Source organism: Lactuca sativa, chromosome 1 (assembly GCF_002870075.4).
Source record: "Lactuca sativa cultivar Salinas chromosome 1, Lsat_Salinas_v11, whole genome shotgun sequence".
Lineage (NCBI taxonomy): Eukaryota > Viridiplantae > Streptophyta > Magnoliopsida > Asterales > Asteraceae > Lactuca > Lactuca sativa.
In genome coordinates, this window is record NC_056623.2 from 167,927,648 (window position 1) to 167,946,872 (window position 19,225).

Consider the following 19,225-nt stretch of genomic DNA (forward strand, 5'->3'; position numbering starts at 1 on the left):
GTTTTTAGCACATAAAAACCACCAAAATATCTCATTTATATGTGTTTACGGTTTGGGGATCTCCCAAAACCGTAAACACACCAAAATGTGTTATAATGACCCATATTCCTTCCTTACGCCTAGATTTAAGCCTAGACTTTTACCTTGAAGTGTTTGGGACTTAAAAACATCAAAATACCATGGTCCATAGGACTTTACCACAGCAAACACATGGAGAAATGGTACATGGGCCGTAAACTCCATTTAGGAGTGTATTGATGCCACAAACACTTCCTAAGGCTTAAACATGAAGTAGGAATGCTTGGAATGACTTAGAAGACTTCAAATCAACAAATGGTCAAAACGTTATTTTGACATCCCCATTTTCACGGCCAGAAAAGACCGATTTTGTTTATGATTTGTTTGAAAATCAGAGTAACATTTTAAATAAAGTGTTGCGGAATGTGTCCCAAAATAAAATATGATAAAGATTTATCAAAAGCATTTCCAAGGAAATGTATTTCATTAAAATACTTGGAATGTCATGTTTGATACAGATCAAAAGCATAAATAGTACAATATAAGCCTTACAACATTATTTCGTATCTACAGGCCTATATCCGTAATCCCTCATCCCAAAACATCACATCTATGCTCATGCGCCACTACCTGTAATACAAGAAACGGAGTGGGTTAGGCTGGGGAGCCTGGTGAGCACATAGGGTTTTCAAACCACAATAAATAAGTTTATTAATTTCATCAATCAACAATAACCCGATTACCCATTCCAGTTATCCTCACTTTACGTCCCTAAACACCTATCATAAGGGACCTAGCCTAAGGATCATCATCGGGGTGGACACTGCTGCTAAGGGGATTCCTTAGCAATAAATGTCCTAAAGGCAACCATGTGGGGGATGGAGTACACCGGTGAACACATCATTCACAAACACCTACAGGTTGCAAGCCTGCTAGTGTTCCACTGGACTGTCTAGAAGATTTTGTGGTCATCATCCATACTCCGCTAGATGATAGAATCAACAACATCAACACCGAGGCCTCTCATCATTTTATCACACATCACCTATTACATCTACCCATGTTTTACCCAAACATTATCGTAGATATAAAATACATATACAGTTTAAATCATTGAAAACATGTATAACAATGTTCATCTAGCATAAATAGCAAGTATTCAAGTAATATGCACACATAGCACGTAATTTATATAAAATACTTCATATCTATGTGTAAGCTGAAAGTAACTATGCACTCACCTGAAAGGTGGTGACTCAGCACTCGGACAGCGCTTCGATACTCTCAAAACAATTTTCCTTCGATAAAACCTAGTACCAATACCACTAGGGTTTAGTCTAATGATAACCGCGACAATTTAATTAGTCTGACTAGTATTATTATCATATAAGCGTTAATAACACTCAATATAACTCATAATAATAGCCTAAATAATTATTTTAAGAACCTAATATCATTCCTATAATTATTTGAAAGCTATACTAAAAATTACGTAAGCGTAGCTCGGTTACAGCGGATTTTAACGAAAACTGGAACTTTATTTGGAGCAGCGTTTTGAAACCGAAAGACTCTTTTTCTCGGGACTCCGGGAGCCTCGGGGCTTCCCTCGGGAACTAGGGTTTTTATCTAGGGCTTAGGGGCTTTAGAGCACCTAGAGAGAGAAAGTAGTGAGAGAAGTATTGAAGAAATGGTGTGAGAAATCGGCTGCCTTCGCACCCCTTTTATAGGTGCGAAGCCTCGCAAGTACGCTGGGCGTCAGGAGGCTACGCGGGGCGTAGTCCTCGGATAAGGCCTCTAGGTCGGATCCAGCTGGCTCACACGCGCCTACTCTAGGAGTGGATAAGAAGCGAACGTACGCGGGGCATACTAGGCCTCGGACGCATGGCGTAGCGAAGCGACGTGTCACCATCTGAAGTGAGCACCGTGAGCCGCAAGCTACGACTGTGATCTTGCCACGTCATCACCCATTGCACCAGCTTCGCAAATTCGAGTTACAACTTCAAAAATTCGTAACTTTCTTGAACGACCTCCGTTTTCGACGTTCTTTATATTCACGCGAAATTGGGAATGTACTCTACAACTTTCAATTAGACTCTGTCGGCTAATTTTGACTCGATTTTAAATTTTTAATTATTAACAGGCCGGGACAGGATTGGTCCGTTAAATTCTCATAACTTCTTCATCCGGCATCTGTTTTTGCCCATCTTTTTCTCGTTACGCTACCCTTAACGAGATCTTCGATTCTTGTTCAGGTCGGGTCGGCTAAAAACCGCTCGTTCTAATATTCAAATTTCGAGTTGTACACTGCTAATCCGAAACTTCGAAAAATGATAACTTCTTCATACGAAGTCAGATTTGGGCGTTCTTTTAATCGATGTTCTTAGTTTAACATATTCTACAACTTTCGTTTAGATTGCTAAGGGTAAATCTCGCTCCATCGTAAATTCACTATTTATGATTCCTGGTATCGTGCGGGTTCTGTCGCGAAACTTCGACGGGTCATAACTTCTTTGTTATAACTCGGATTTCGGTGTTCTTTATATCCCCGAAATCCTTGTTTCGACCACTACAACTTTATGTAGAGATATCGGGCTTATCTTATACTTTAATTTTGACGTTTATTTTTATTCTTTATTAATTATACATTTATAAATAAATGATAAGCACATAAACACACATAATTTACATAATACTCAAATATTTCATCTTTATTACTTCAAAAACAGTTACAATAGTTGAACTAGACTATGACATTGACAAAAATGCTTAGCCCTGAAACCCAGGCATTACAGTTATGAGCTTACGACCGTAAACTCAAGGTTTTACGACCGTAAACTCAATGGGTTATGGTCTTTAGGGAGTAAACTCATATTAGGGGTTCTTTTGAACCCTAAACTCAATGACCTTGTCGTACAACACTTAGATGCAATCCTTAGCACTTATAACACTTATATAAAGTGTTTAACATGTCTTAGGATGTCTTAACTTTCTTATTTGATTGTTTAAAGGCTAATTGGTTACTAAGGAAGACTAGCTCACTTTACCTCCTTTTCCTCGTTGGGATGTGGCTTTAGGGCATAGGTTATCCGTTCGAAGGTCGTCTAAATATTAGTTGTCTGTTATGTATACATATATAGACATAAAAGTTCTATCAGTTAATTCAATACCCTTGGGTAGAAGGGGTACACGTTCATGTTCATACGTACCAGTTATATTACTAGTAAGCTACAATACGAGTAGTTTAGGAAGTTACTAATACTATTACTAAAACGCGGAATCATACCACGAGTCAGTTTATTCATGAGTCAATACTTGCTAGATAGAGAGAGAGCACACATTACAATTAGTACACACAGTACCTTACTATACATGCTAGATAGTGAGAGAACACACATTACAGGTAGTACACATAGTACATTACAATAGTATACATAGAGAACATACAGGCTAGACAGAGGGAGAACATACAATACAACTAGCATTCATTACATATACATTCATGCAGTTATGTGAGCCATTAAACAGATCCTGGCACTTCCGGCCATGACCGTTTTTGTATTCAGATTCTCCTTAATTGAGGAGCGTATGAGTTTTCGTATATATCTATACTAGATTGACTATCCTACACCTTGTTGCTCGCTACAGTGGGACTTGCAAGTGTACGGGTGCCAAATGTCATTTCTTACGGCGTCTTACATCTTCGTTTTACTAGAGTCGGTAGCAGGATACAGGTCGATCCCATGTTACTTTAAATTACAATAGATTTAAGGTAGTTAGTACAGTTGTAGTTATTCGATACTACACTATAGTAATATTTCATTTTCCCATTACATTCACTTCGTGAACATTCACACGATGCACGGTAATGTAGAAACTATATTTTTGGTTAATGATAGTCAGATTTGGGTAAATATACACTTTTACAAGGGAAACAGTCAATACTAGATGCCTTAGTAGAAGGCTACTTTCAGTAGGAAGCATAGGGTTTCCTAGGATATTCAAAACTTTGACATATTCATACTTACAATTACATTTTTCCAAATACAGACACTAAAATACTTATGATCTCACCAGCTTTAAAGCTGATACTCTCTTTCAAAATAACTTGTATCCTCAGGTAGTCATTAGATAGGTACCGATGCAAGGTTTAGAGAAGATGGAGCTCGTTTTGTGCTTATACTTTTGGTTTATTTTTCAGGTACTTCCAGTTCGAAGTGGAAGGCCCCGACCTAATCGTAGGGCATTCATCCGTGTTTTTCGCAATTTTTATGATTTTGGGATTTGTACTTTTATAATTATTTTCATATTGACATACTTTCATGGTTTAATTTGGTGATTTAATGGATTTTGGTTGATTTAAAAATGAAATTTTTACTTTTTATTTTCGAAATGTTACAGTTCTGATGGATGAGTGTTTCACAGTTTGCACATAAAACTAAAATATGGTTTATTTCATTTGTGTTTTGATGTGTTGCGATAAATGAGTGTTTCACATTGTCTACCCATAACTCTCAAAGAAATAGATATTCTTATATTTTCAATACTTTAACATACTCATACTTACAATTACATTCTTACAAATACAGACACTAAAATACTTATGATCTCACCAGCTTTAAAGCTGATACTCTCTTTCAAAATAACTTGTATCCTCAGGTAGTCATTAGACAGGTACCGATGCAAGGTTTAGAGAAGATGGAGCTCGTTCAAGACTCATCTTTCATTTTGGTTTATACTTTAGTGTCTATTATAATTTGACAGAAGACACTTGTATTAAAATTATATTATTAATGCAATGGATGATGTTGTTGCTTGTTTACTACTATTCATTGTTGTGATACTGTACATGACGTCCTCCGCCCCAAAACGTTTCTGCCGTTCATGGTTTTGGGGTGTGACAAACTGGTACCAGAGCATTCTTTATAGTGAATTGAGTATATCAACCCATAAAAGATATACAGACTATAAATATAATGGGATTAAAATACTCTGACCAAGAGTTTATACTTTAAATAATAAAATATTTAATTAAGTATATGTGCCTACATTCATACTAAAATCAGTGTCACTAGGACAGTACAAAAGAATTACGATTGTTGAGCAGCACAAGTAGACTTAGAGACATATAGTCAAAACTGGGAAGATATAGCCTAATCAACTATATTATCTGAGGGTTGACTAGCATGTGCCTAAGTGTAGTTGGGAGGTTGCAACAAGTCTAAAATCTTACCAACAATACCACAAGGAGAACAATAGAACATGAACCTAAAATACTATAGGGGTATTTGGTGTTACTATAAGTACTTTATACTTGAGAACTATAAAGGATCTTCATTACTAAGTTGATATTTGCTAAGTGGATACACTAAGGCTATATGTAACTAGGATGTTATAGACATAGAATATGTGAAAATTTTTGCTTTACCCCTATTCCTTGTGAATTTGGAGTTAAGGTTACTTATTCGAAGGCCTATCATGTTTCGATTACATATAACTGGTATGCACTTCACAAATAGTGATGTAACTAATGAAGATTTTCTAAATAATTATCTAGATAGTTCGTCTAATAATTATTTTCTTACTCCAATTCTCGCATAGATAACATGGCTGGTCTCCATCCCCACGGCAATTCGTACCTTCCGAACGAAGTCATTGCTGGATGGTTTGGAGAAGAACTAGAGAATGATCATCCTATCCCTTTGAATTATCACCATGATGAAGACCTTTTGGATGGTGCTAACTCCGAACCGGAGGTTGAGAACCTACCCCAGGCAGCTCTCTTTCCAAATCCTAACCCTCGTCCGGCTTTTCATGGCCTGACGCCTCCATGGGTAAAATGCTTGGAAATATGGAGCCAAGGACAAGATCCGCCCATGCCATTTAACGGTGATCAAAGCTTTTATGACCTGAGTAATGGGGGCTCAGCTGATAGAATCTTGCCAATCCTGGTCTGTAGAGTGGCTCGAAATGAGATTCAAGGCAGGACAGCCCTACAACAGATCACAGAAGTTGTCACCAATGCAAGAATGCATACCCTTCGCACCATTCGCCTGGAAGATGCTCATGAGATATCTGAAAGAGACCATGAACCCCTGCTTCAAGCATTGGCTGAATCACGAGCCGAAGTCATAGAGCTCTGAGTACACCATAGGGTGTACGAAAGACACCTGCTTGATGTGGAACGCCAACTGGCTGAACTAAGAGTTCACCAGAGGAATTATCGTCACTAGTAGGAGATGCTTTACTTTCCTTCTTTGTTTTAAAGAACCGTGTTCGTGTCTATGTCCTATGTGGCATTTTTCTATGAAACTATCTTGTACTGTAAGTACTTTTAGTTGGGCCCTTATGCGGCCAGAACCTTTCTGCTCTGGATATGATGTAAGACATTTTGTAAGGTCAATTTTTCCTGAACTTATGCGTCATGAATATCAAACATATTGGCATTCGGCTAACTTATGTGTCATTCTTTATTCAAATACTTTCATTGTGCTATCTTGGGATTCTATCTAAAACCTACTCTAGTCGAGTTATTGAACTGGGGTATTCTAGCTCAGGAATAATTCCCATTTCTTCTTCAAGGGTTGGATCATGTTATTTACCAACCAATGGTACCCTATTTTAGACGTCAAGTGTCCTACGACCATACTACAAACTCACTTCTATTCTACTATGGGACTGCATCATAGGGATGTAGGTGAAACCTTCGCGAACATACTTCTACTCTGTACTAGGACTGCATCATAGGGATGTACGTCAAACCCCCGAGAACATATTGCTACTCTTTACTTGATCAATCGAAATTCATCTAGGTTCAACCATACTAGCTCACGAACTCCTTTTCTTTTCGTGTAACAGAATCATGTCGGCATTCGGAAATAGTCAGCCGAACAACAAAACCCCTGCCTTTCCTATGGACGTCGCTACTTTCCAAGCCGCAGTTACAGCTGTCATGATGGCTGCCATGAAAGTTGTCCTTGCAAGCCGCAGCACTGTCAACGCAAACAAGACTGATAAAGGAGTTGACAATTCTGATCATGGTAACTATCCGAGAAATCAACAAATAGTAACATTCGTCACCACCCAAAACAACAACTCAGAGTTCAAGAAACGAAAACGTCAAGCCCAAGTGGAACGCAAGCAATTTCAGAGGATTGCCATGCAACAGCAACCAGTGGCAACCCCTTCCATCACAACACCAGTCAAACGATATGAAGGAGCACTCCCGAAGTCTGAGCGGTCCAACTATCACCATAAGGGAATTTGCCGAGTACGACAATGCAACAATTACAACAAGATGAGGCACATTGCTCATTTCTATAGAACTACCTCCACCACTGGAGCTAGCCTATTTTGCTATAATTGTGGTGAGGCAGGGCACTATTATAGAAACTGTCCAAAATAGAAGATCAACGAAAGCAACCATGTCCCCATAACTCCTACTCGACACTTCACTTCCACTACCGATGCTGGCACTAGCCAGATATGTCATTTATGTGGAGAGATGGGACATCTCAAGAAGGACTGTCCAATAGCAAAGAACTTGGGCACAGACGGGAAGATTCTCAGGATCACAGCTGCAGGAGAAACTACGTTGGACCCTCGTTTGAGTATCTAAGGCGTTCGTTGTAACAGACTTATAAACTGTTTCAAACAAGTGCAACTAGATTCTTATCTTTTGTGAGATCCTGGCAGTAAAAGGACCCTCATGCTGCGTATACTTGCCTTTTGTAGTATACTTTGTTCACAGCAGTATTCCAGTAGATACTCTAAAGTATTGTAACTCTGATAAAAGTTGCACCGTTGTAGTTTGTCAGTAACGCCTTTATGTTCAAATCTAATGTCTTTTACTTCTAAGTAAGTCTGACATTATCATACGACTTGAGATAATTCGATCTGCACAATACCAGCTTCATACGTATATCCCTTTCTCCGTAAACGTCTTTTTAACGAAGCCGTCATTTCATAACTCGGAAGTACTCCTGCTTAGAGTACCTCATGTTTCTTATCCCTTCCGAAGAAACCTCAGCGAAAATCCCCGAAGTACCACTCGTACAGTACGTCAAGTTCAATCCAAAGATCAGTACGGTTGACCAATCGTGGAATAATGTATACACAAGGGTGGTATATGATCATGATTCTACAGGTTTAGAATTGATGATTCCCCTTTAACTTCCTTTCCTCGTTGGGATGTGAACTTAAAGAAGAATCATTTATTCTACTACCTTTTCAATCTTAATTATATACGACTCGTATATACGAGACTGTGATTGATTAACCATGTATGAATTCTTAATAAGAACTTCAGGACGAAGACAGTTCAAAACTACGAGTAATCGCATCGTCATGTGAACAAAACTTAGAACCCAGTATGACTCCTGCAACCAGAGCGCCCTACAGTCTAAACACCCACAGAAATACAAAAACAATCCGGACAACTTAGCGAACTACTCAGCAATAGAATACGAAGACCAAGCTCCTCGCCCTGGAGAGCTCCGGTCTTATTCCTCATAAAGGTGGACAAGTGGTATCATAAGTACATCGACTATCGGGAACTCGTCAAGATTTCAATTAGAAATCATTATCTCTGCCTCGCATGAATGTGTGGGCTAAGCAAACGCGAGGAACGAATTACACTTCAGAAATGGACCTGAGATCCGATGATCACTAGTTTCGAGTGTTAGCGAAGGATGTACCGAAGACAACCTTCCAAACTCGATGCGGACACTACGAGTCCGTAGGGATACCCCTCGGATAGGACAATTACGCCCGTAGTATTCATGAGCTTAATGAATAGGGTACGCCATTCTTACTTGGATCAGTTCGTCATTCTCTTTGTAAATGACTTACTTATCTACTCTCGTAGTAAGAAGGAAATCATAAAAAGCATCTACAACAAGCCATGGAAACATTACCATCAGAGAAACTCTTCACGAAGTTCTCTAAACACGATTTTTGGAATTGAAGAGTCAAATTCCTAAGACACACTATTAGTGATGTGGAAATTCTTGAGTACTCTGTCAATTTATCAAAACCATTGAGAATTTTTCGGCACTGAAGATGCCCACAAAAATTCGCCAAATTCGAGGTCTCGCAGACCTACCGTCGTAGTCCATTCAGAACTCCTCGCGAATTACAGAAACCCTTACGACTTTGACCCAGCAGGGGGTGGCCCTTGACTGGGAAGATAAGCAAGAAAAAGAAACCTTGGAATTCCAAGTGAGAGACCAAATTCTTTAGGAAGTCCCACTCTGTGAATGGCTTGATACGCTTCGGAAAGCGTGGAGAGCTAAATCCAAGATAGTTAGGACTTCCGAGATTCTTACCAGAATCGGTCTTGTATCTCACAAACTAGACCTACTCCGCGAGCTTAGTAACATACATTCTACCCTTCACGTCTCGAACTTGTAAAAAGTATTGTCCCAACGAGACTCTTGAAATACCACTCAAGAGATCAAGTCCCATAAGAGCCTCACCTACGTGGAAGAACCGTAGTGACATTGGACCGAGACGTCATGAGAACGATTCATAGTCGTGTCTCTTTAGTGAAGGTCCGTTGGGATGCCAACCAAGGACCCAAATTCACTTGGGAGCGCGAGAATCAATCATTTAGGAAGCATCCCCACTTCTTGGCTCGATTATTCATGCCTACTTCCTTACCTAAATTCTAATTTCAGGAGGAAATTCCTTCTAACGGGGAGATGATGTAACAACCCGAAATTTATATTCTGTACAACTCTTCGATTCAATAGAAGTCAGAAAAGTTGCTGCTAAGTTTCAATTTTTTGGAACAAGTTTGAGTAACTAAGGATTTACACTTCGGGTGATATCAGGAGAGAGGATGCCCTAGGGTTTATTATGCAACACTATTATTCTAAAACTCCAAGAAATTAGAGTTTGCTGCCTGAATAATTTATTTACAGCCAAAAACCTTAAATCTGGGAGTATATATACGACAATTAGTCATTATTTACACTTTTTCCAAATCTCAAGATCCAAATCCAATTCTCTCTCAAGTATCATCCAAAAGTTTTTCAAGATCTTTAATCTAGTAAGTGTTTCTAGCCTTCTTAAGTTGTTATATGACTTAATCTAGTGTTTTAACACACTTCTAACCGTGAAATCATTCCAAAAGCACCAATCTTCAAGTTTCACCAAGAACACACACTAGTGTTCTTGGACTTTTAGCACCTTTTCAAGCTTCTACCTTGTAAGTGCTTCTATCCTAGAGTCTTATAAGCTTTGTTTCACTTCTAAACACCAAGAAAGCACCCAAAAAACCAAGGATCAAGGGTGTTTACGGTCCAAGAACATCTTGGGCCGTAAACCCAAATTTTGGTGCCAAAGTGTGACTTATCCTTTCAAAATCCTTTGATATTAACCTAGAACATTACCTTGATGTGTTTAGCACATAAAAACCACCAAAATATCTCATTTATATGTGTTTACGGTTTGGGGATCTCCCAAAACCGTAAACACCCCAAAATGTGGTATAATAACCCATATTCCTTCCTTATGCCTAGAATTAAGCCTAGACTTTTACCATGAAGTGTTTGGGACTTAAAAACATCAAAATACCATGGTCCATAGGAGTTTACCATAGCAAACACATGGAGAAATGGTACATGGGCCGTAAACTCCATTTAGGAGTGTATTGATGCCACAAACACTTCCTAAGGCTTAAACATGAAGTAGGAATGCTTGGAATGACTTAGAAGACTTCAAATCAACAAATGGTCAAAAGGTTATTTTAACATCCCCATTTTCACGGCCAGAAAAGACCGATTTTGTTTATGATTTGTTTGAAAATCAGAGTAACATTTTAAATAAAGTGTTGCGGAATTTGTCCCAAAACAAAATATGATAAAGATTTATCAAAAGCATTTCCAAGGACATGTATTTCATTAAAATACTTGGGATGTCATGTTTGATACAGATCAAAAGCATAAATAGTACAATATAAGCCTTACAACATTATTTCATATCTACAGGCCTATATCTGTAATCCCTCATCCCAAAACATCACATCTATGCTCATGCACCACCACCTGTAATACAAGAAACGGAGTGGGTTAGGCTGGGGAGCCTGGTGAGCACATAGGGTTTTCAAACCACAATAAATAAGTTTATTAATTTCATCAATCAACAATAACCCGATTACCCATTCCAGTTATCCTCACTTTACGTCCCTAAACACCTATCATAAGGGACCTAGCCTAAGGATCATCATCGGGGTGGACACTCCTGCTAAGGGGATTCCTTAGCAATAAATGTCCTAAAGGCAACCATGTGGGGGATGGAGTAGGACAGTGAACACATCGTTCACAAACACCTGTAGGTTGCGAGCATGCTAGTGTTCCACTGGACTGTCCAGAAGATTCTGTGGCCGTCATCCATACTCCGCTAGATGACAGAATCAACAACATCAACACCGAGGCCTCTCATCATTTTATCACACGTCACATATTACATCTACCCATGTTTTACCTCAATATTATCGTAGATATAAAATACATATACAATTTAAATCATTGAAAACATGTATAACAATGTTCATCCAGCATAGATAGCAAGTATTTAAGTAATATGCACACATAGCATGTAATTTATATAAAATACTTCATATCTATGTGTAAGCTGAAAGTAATTATGCACTCACCTGAAAGGTGGTGACTCAACACTTGGACAGCGCTTCGATACTCTGAAAACAATTTTCCTTCGATAAAACTGTCACACCCCAAAACCAAGAACGGCGGAAACGTTCTGGGGCAGTGGACGTCATGTATAATATCACAAGAATGTAAAGTAGTAAACAAGAAAAAACATCATCCATTGCATTAATAATATAATTATTATACAAATGCGTTCTGTCAAATTTTGATAAACACTAAAGCATAAATCAAAATGAAAGATGAGTCTTGAATAAGCTCCATCTTCCTTTCTCCTTGCATCGGTACCTGTCTATGATAACCTGAGGATACAAGCAATTTTGAAGGCGAGTATCAGCTTTGAAGCTGGTGAGATCATAAGTATTTTAGTGTCTTAATTTGTATGTAAGTCTTTGTATGTAAGAATTTGTATATGAACTGTAAGTATGAAGATGTTTGTAAAACAACTATAAACGTTTGAAAAACTCTAGAATCCCTATGATTCCTACTATTAGATGAAGGTGTCTTCTACCAAGACCTAACTGCTCTGAATGTAGCCTTAGTACTACCCTTTGGTACCAGGGTAACTAACGATGTTAACTGATGACATCCGTAGATGTACATTTACCTCTGTTGCTAATAGCTGGGTATAGGAATAGTCAGTCCCTTAAAGTATACCTGTAATGGTATCAACCGTTGACATCCGTGGATGTGCTTTTACCTCTGTAGCTAACAGAGATTTTAGGAATGGTTAGTCCCGCATCGTATCCTTTTGTACTAGGATATTAAATCCAATCTATCTCGTCGATTATGTGATTGTATCACAAGGTAAAGATAAGAATGAGGATTTGATAATAGAGTCTATACATATAAAATGTAATAGAACTCATCCTATAATATCTATCTAAAAGTACTCATATAAGTGTGATCATGTAATTGTATTTATGTAAGTGTGATCATGTAATATATAGTAGTGTACTGTAATGTTCTACGTGTGCTAGCTGTAATGTGTGTTCTCTCTATATAGCAAGTATAGTAATGTACTGTAATGTTCTAGAAGGTATTGACTCATGAATGAACTGACTCATTGTATGATATCGTGTTCTAGTAATAGTTCTAGTATCTTCCTAAACTACCCATATGGTAGTTTACTAGTAGTCTAACTGGTACGTATAGACATGGATGTATACCCTTGCTACCCAAGGGCATGAGATGAACTGGAAGGACCTTTTATGACTATATATGTACACATGATATATAACTAATATTTAAACGACTTTCGGACGAGTACCCGATATCCCACCAGACCACATCTCAAGCGCGAAAAGGAAATAGGGTGGATAGCCTTTCTAAGTCTTTTAAACATTTCTTATATAACTATACATATAGAGGCATGCAATTTATAATGTAAAAGCATAAATAAGTTTTGTAAAACATTTGAACATAAATATTATTTTAAGAAAAGACCGACTTGATGTCAATCTATAAAACAGTTTGAAAGCATAAGTTTGATAAAACAGTTTAAATATAAAGAAACATTTGTTTGAAACACAATTGTAAATAATTTGAAATGTAATATACAGAGAAAGATGTATAGTGTAATAAGGAGTTTAAAACATATAAAATGTTTATAAAAACCATTTGAAGGAAACTGTTTGGTAAAACGGCTAACGAGTAGCCAAATCATTTGAATGCTGTATATTAATCACATGTGATTGATGTAATAAATAGCATAATTCTATTTATTAATCACATGTGATTGATATAATAACTAGCATGATTCTACTTGTATCCCCCCCCATAAAACATTTAAAAATAGTTTAAAACATTAGTTAAGGGGTATGAACTCACTTGCAGTAAGTGACTGGAGTTGAACGGACTGTTATCGTAAGGAAGGATTGGACAAGTGCTTGGTGTCAAGTGAAGACTTAGACACACACAATGATCCTAATTACATATTAAGACATATTTATATAAATAATTAATGATTAAAACACTAATTATACAAGTATAAGCATTTAAACGCGAGGAAAACACTTTTGGTCAAGTGCTAGGAGGCTAATGGGTTGCAACAAAGGAGTGTAATGCCCCTAATGGGAGTTTAAGGTCTAATGACCATATTCTTTGGAGTTTACGGCCCATAGGAGTAAACTCATGGCCGTAAACTCTCAACCAAGTCTCTAAATGAAGCTTAGAATTATTACAACTCATGTGGTGAACTGTTTCAAGACTTTAACAAGTGTTTGGGTGCCATATTAACTCCTTTGGGGAGTTTACGGCCCAGAGACCATATTCCCTTGGATTTTACGGCCGTAAACTCCCTTGGGAGGTTTTTATGGTGTTTTCAAGTCTCAAACATTTCTAGGTAATGATCTATGTTGGGTTCTAGGCATAAAGAAGGAGTTAGGGTGTCATTTGACCCCTTTATAGGTGTTTACGGCCCAAGAGTTTATCTTGGCCATAAACTCCTTTTTCCTTGTGATTCCTTATGTTTTCTAGGCTTTAAACACTTTAGGGTACTTGTCCTAATTGAAATCTAAGCTTTAGGAGTGATTAGGGCACATTTAAGCCCTTGAATTTTGTGTTCACGGTCCAAGAAACTCTTGGGCCGTAAACACCTAAAGCTAGGTGTTCTTGACTGTTTTCTAGTCTCAAATGATCACACATATTATCCTAAGCTAGTTACCTAACAAGGAAATGGGACTAGATGGCCTTTAAGCTTCATTTTCGAGTTTACTCCCCAAGAACGTTCTTGGGCGGTAAACTCCCGGATCTCATATATTTGACATACAATCTATTTTAATAAGCATAAAACAAGCATTATAACACAACTAGAGAAGTGTACTCATGATTTAGGATGAAAACCCGAAGATCCGTGAGAGAGAAAACGGCTTTTCTCTAGTTGGAAATGTGAATAATGAATGAATTTAGTTCAGACATCTATTTATAGTCCTGAAATATTTTTGGCAGAAAATATTTTTATTCCGGAATTGGACTCTAACATTATGAAGTTTTGAAATGCTCAAGTTTCACAATCCCATGAGCATCCACTCTCCTGATATCTCCTTAAACGTAAACCCTAATGTACACAAACTTATTCGGAAAAGTTTAAAATTCATTGAAACTGGACTAGCTTCTGTTGGCTTCAAATGGTTGATTCAGAATGGAAATTTCGGGTTGTCACATCATCCCCCAGTTGAAGGGAATTTTGTCCCGAAATTAGAGTTTAAGCAAGGAAGTATGTACGAATGATCGAGTCGTGAGGAGGAAACTTCCTAATGGATTGGTTCTAGCGCACCTAAGTGAAATCGGGTTCTCAGTTGGCATTCCAACGAACCTTCACTAACTGGCGACGACGTTGTTTCGTCCGCTTGACCTCTCGGTTGAGGGTCACTACGGTTCTAATACGAAGGCGAGGATCTAGACGAGTGGACTTACAAGAGTCCTAACGGAAAGGTATGGTTTCACGATCGAGACACGAAGAGTAGGATGTACGTTATTGAGTTCATGGAGTAGGTCTAGTTTGTGCGAGGCACAGGACCGATTCATATGAGAATCTCGGAGGTCCTAACTATATTGGATTTAGCTTTCGACGAGATACGAAGCGTATTAAGCCATTCGCAGAGTGATACTTCCTAAAGAACTTGGTCACTCACTTGGAATTCCAAAGGTTCCTTTTCCTACTTAACTTCCCAATCAAAGGCCACCCCTTGTTGGGTCAAAGCGGTACGGGTTTCTGTAGCTTGTGAGGAGTTCTGAATGAACTAAGACGGTAGGTCGATAAGACCTAGAATTTGGCGAAAGACTGTTGGCGTCTCTGGTGTCGATAAATGCTCAACGGTTTTCACAAATTGAAAGAGTGCTCATAATTTCTCACATTACTAACAATGTGTCATAGAAATTTGACTCTTCAATTTCAAAACTCGTGCCTAGAGAACTTCGCTAAAGTTCCTCTGTAGGAAATGTTTCCCTGGGTTTTCTTCTTACTACGAGGGTAGATAAGTAAGTCATTACATGGAGAAATGACGAATTGATCCAAGTAAGAAAGACGTAACCCTATTCATTTAGCTCATGAAAACTATGGGCGTATTGGTCCTATCCGAAGGGTATCACTACAGACTCGAAGTGTCCGCATCGAATTCAGAAGATAGTCTTCCGGACATCCTTCCCTAACACTCGAACTGATGATATTAGGATCTCAAATCCATTCCTGGAAGTAGTTTCTTTCCTTGCGTTTTCTCAACCATTTCGTCTACGCGAGGCAGAGATAACTATTTCTAATGAAAATCTTGACGGAGTCCTCGATATCCGAGGCACATACGATGCAATCCGTCGATCTCTGGGAGAATATGACCGGGGGTTCTCTAGGGTGAGAAACCTAGTCTTCTAATTCTCTTTCTGTGTAGTTCGTTAAGTTGTACGGACTGTTCTTGTATCTCCGTTGGTGTTTAAACTATAGGGTGATCTGTTTACGGGAGTCGTATTGGGTTCTAAGTTTGTTCACATGACGATGTGATTACTCGTAGGCTTAAGCAGTTCTCCGTCCTGAAGTTCATATTAGAATTCATACATGGTTTCACAATCACAACTTCGGGTATACGAGTCGTATATAATTAAGGTTGAAAAGGTAGTCGAATAACTGATTCTTCTTTAAGCTCTCATCCCATCGGGGAAAAAAGAAGTTAAAGTGGAATCATCAATTCTAAACCTGTAGAAGCTTGATTATATATCACCCTTATGTATACCTTCCTCAGTGATAGATCAATCACATAAATCCTTGGATTAAACTTGACGTACTGCACGAGTGGTACTTAGGGGGTTTCTTCGGAAAAGAAAGGAACTATGAGGTACTCCATGCATGAGTACTTCGGTGTTCTGATATGACGGCCTCGCTGGAAAAGCGATCTAGAAGAAAGAGATGTATGTGTGAAGCTGTTTTCGTGAACAACAAATAGAATCGAGTCGTATGATAATGTCGGAATCATACTGAAACTTAAAGACATTAGATTTGAACATAAGACGTTTACAGACAGAACTTAACCGTGCAACCATGAACAGAGTTACAGTACTTTAGACTTACATCAAGACCATTGCTACAAATAAGGTATACTACAAAAGACAAGTATACGCAGTACGAGCATCCTTATACAGACAGGATCTCGCAAAAAGGTAAGACTCTAGTTGCACTAGTTATGGATAGTTTATAAGTCTGTTACAACGAAATGCCTAAATTACATTAACGTGGTTTCGGAGCAGGCTCTCCCGCAGCTGTAATCCTGAGAATTTTCCCATATGTGCCAGAGTTCTGCGTTATCGGGCAATCCTTCTTGAGGTGTCCAATTTCACCGCATTGGTGACATATCTGGACAGCACCCACATCAGTGGAGGAAGTGAAGTGTCGAGTAGGAGTTATGGGGACACGGTTGCTCTCGTTAATCTCCCCTTTTGGGCAATTTCTGTAATAGTGCCCTGCCTCACCACAACTATAGCAAAGTAGGCTTGCTCCAGTGGTGGAGGTAGTTCTACAGAAACGAGCAATGTGTCCCATCTTGTTGCAATTATTGCATTGCCAGGCTTGGCAAATTCCCTTGTGGTGGTGGTTACACCGATCGCACTTCGGGAGTGTTCCTTTATATGGTCTGCTCGGTACTGGGATGGCAGAGGTTTGTGGTTGTTGCCTGGCAATTCTCTGAAACCGTTTGCGTTCCACTTTGGCTTGACGTTTTCTTTTGTTGAACTCTGAGTTGTTGTTTTGGGTGGTGGCGACTGTTACTATTTGTTGATTCCCCGGATCGTTAACACGATCGGGATTGTCAACTCCTTTTTCAGCCTTGTTTGCGTTAGCAGTGTTGCGGTTTGCTAGGACTGCTGTCACGGCAGCCATCACGGCAGCTGTAACCGTGGCTTGAAAAGTAGTGGCGTCCATAGTAAAAGTAGAGGTCTCGTTGCTTGGCTGGTTGTTTCCGGATGACGACATGATCCTGTAACACGAAAGATAAGGATTTTGTGAGTGATTCTGGTTGACCATTGATGTACTTAGATTGTTCATGTAAAGAGTACGACTATGTTCTCGAAAGTTTGACCTACATCCCTATGATGCAGTCCTAGTACGGAATGGAAGTAAGTTTGTAGAATGGTCTCAGGACGTTTGTCGTTCAAGCCGAGGTATTGTGGGTTGGTGAATAACATGATCCAACCACTGAAAGAGACTGGGAAATGTCTCCGGATCTAACTTGCTATAGTCCAATGACTTGACTAAAGCAGGTTTCAGATAGACTCCAATGAGAGTATGATAAGAGTACTTGAATAAAGGAAATGACACAGAAGTTAGCCGACTGTCAATATCTTTGATATTCACGATGTAAAGATTCTGGAAATTGACCTTGTAAAGTTCTTACATCATATCCACAGAAGATAGTTCCTGACAGCATAAGGACCTCACCAAAGTACTTACGGTACAAGATAATTTCATAGAGAATGCCACATCGGGCATAGACAGAAAACACGATTCCTTTTAAATAAAGAAATAAAGTAAGGCGTCTACTACTGGAAACGGTCATCCTTCTGGTGAACTCTTAGTTCAGCCAATTGACGTTCCATTTCAAGTAGGTGTCTTTCGCACACCATCTGGCGTACTCGGAGCTCTATGACTTCGGCTCGTGATTCAGCCAGTGCTTGCAGAAGGGTTTCATGGTTTCCCTCTGATCTCTCATGATCATCTTCTAGACGAATGGTGTGGAGGGTATGCATTCTCGTATCGGCAACAACTTCGGTAATCTGATGTAAGGCTGTCCTGCGTTGAATCTTATTTCGGGCCACTCTGCGGACCAAAATTGGCAAGACTCTATCTGCTGAGCCCCCATTGCTCAAGTCGTAAAAGCTTCGGTCGCCATCAAATGACATAGGCTGATCTTGTCCTTGGCTCCATGTTTCCAAGCATTCCACTTACTCAGGGTCGGGCCATAAAAAGTCGGACGAGGGTTAGGAATTGGAAAGGGAGCTACTCGGGGTAGGTTCTCAACCTCTGGTTCGGAGTTAGCTTCATACGAAAGGTCTTCATCATGGTGATCATTCAAGGGGATAGGATGATCATTCTCTGGTTCTTCTCCAAACTAACCAGTTATGACCTCACTCAGAAGGTATTGGTTGTTATGGGGATGGAGTCCAGCTATGTTTTCTATGCGAGAATTTAGGGTAAGAGAATTATTATTAGACGAACTATCTAGATAATTATTTAGAAAACCTTCATTAGTTACATCGCTATTTGTGAAGTGCATACCAGCTATGTGTAATTTAAACAGGATAGACCTTCGAATAAGTGAACTTAATTCCAAATTCACACAGAATAGGGGTAAGGCAAAATTATCACAGATTCTAAGTCTATAACATCCTAATTATATATAGTCTTACTGTATCCACTTAGCAACTATCAACTTAGTAATGAAGATCCCGTTTTAGTTCTCAAGTATAAAGTACTTATAGTAACACCAAATACTCCTATAGTATTTTAATTTTAATGTTATGTTCTACTGTTCTCATTGTGGTAGGGTTGGTAAGATTTT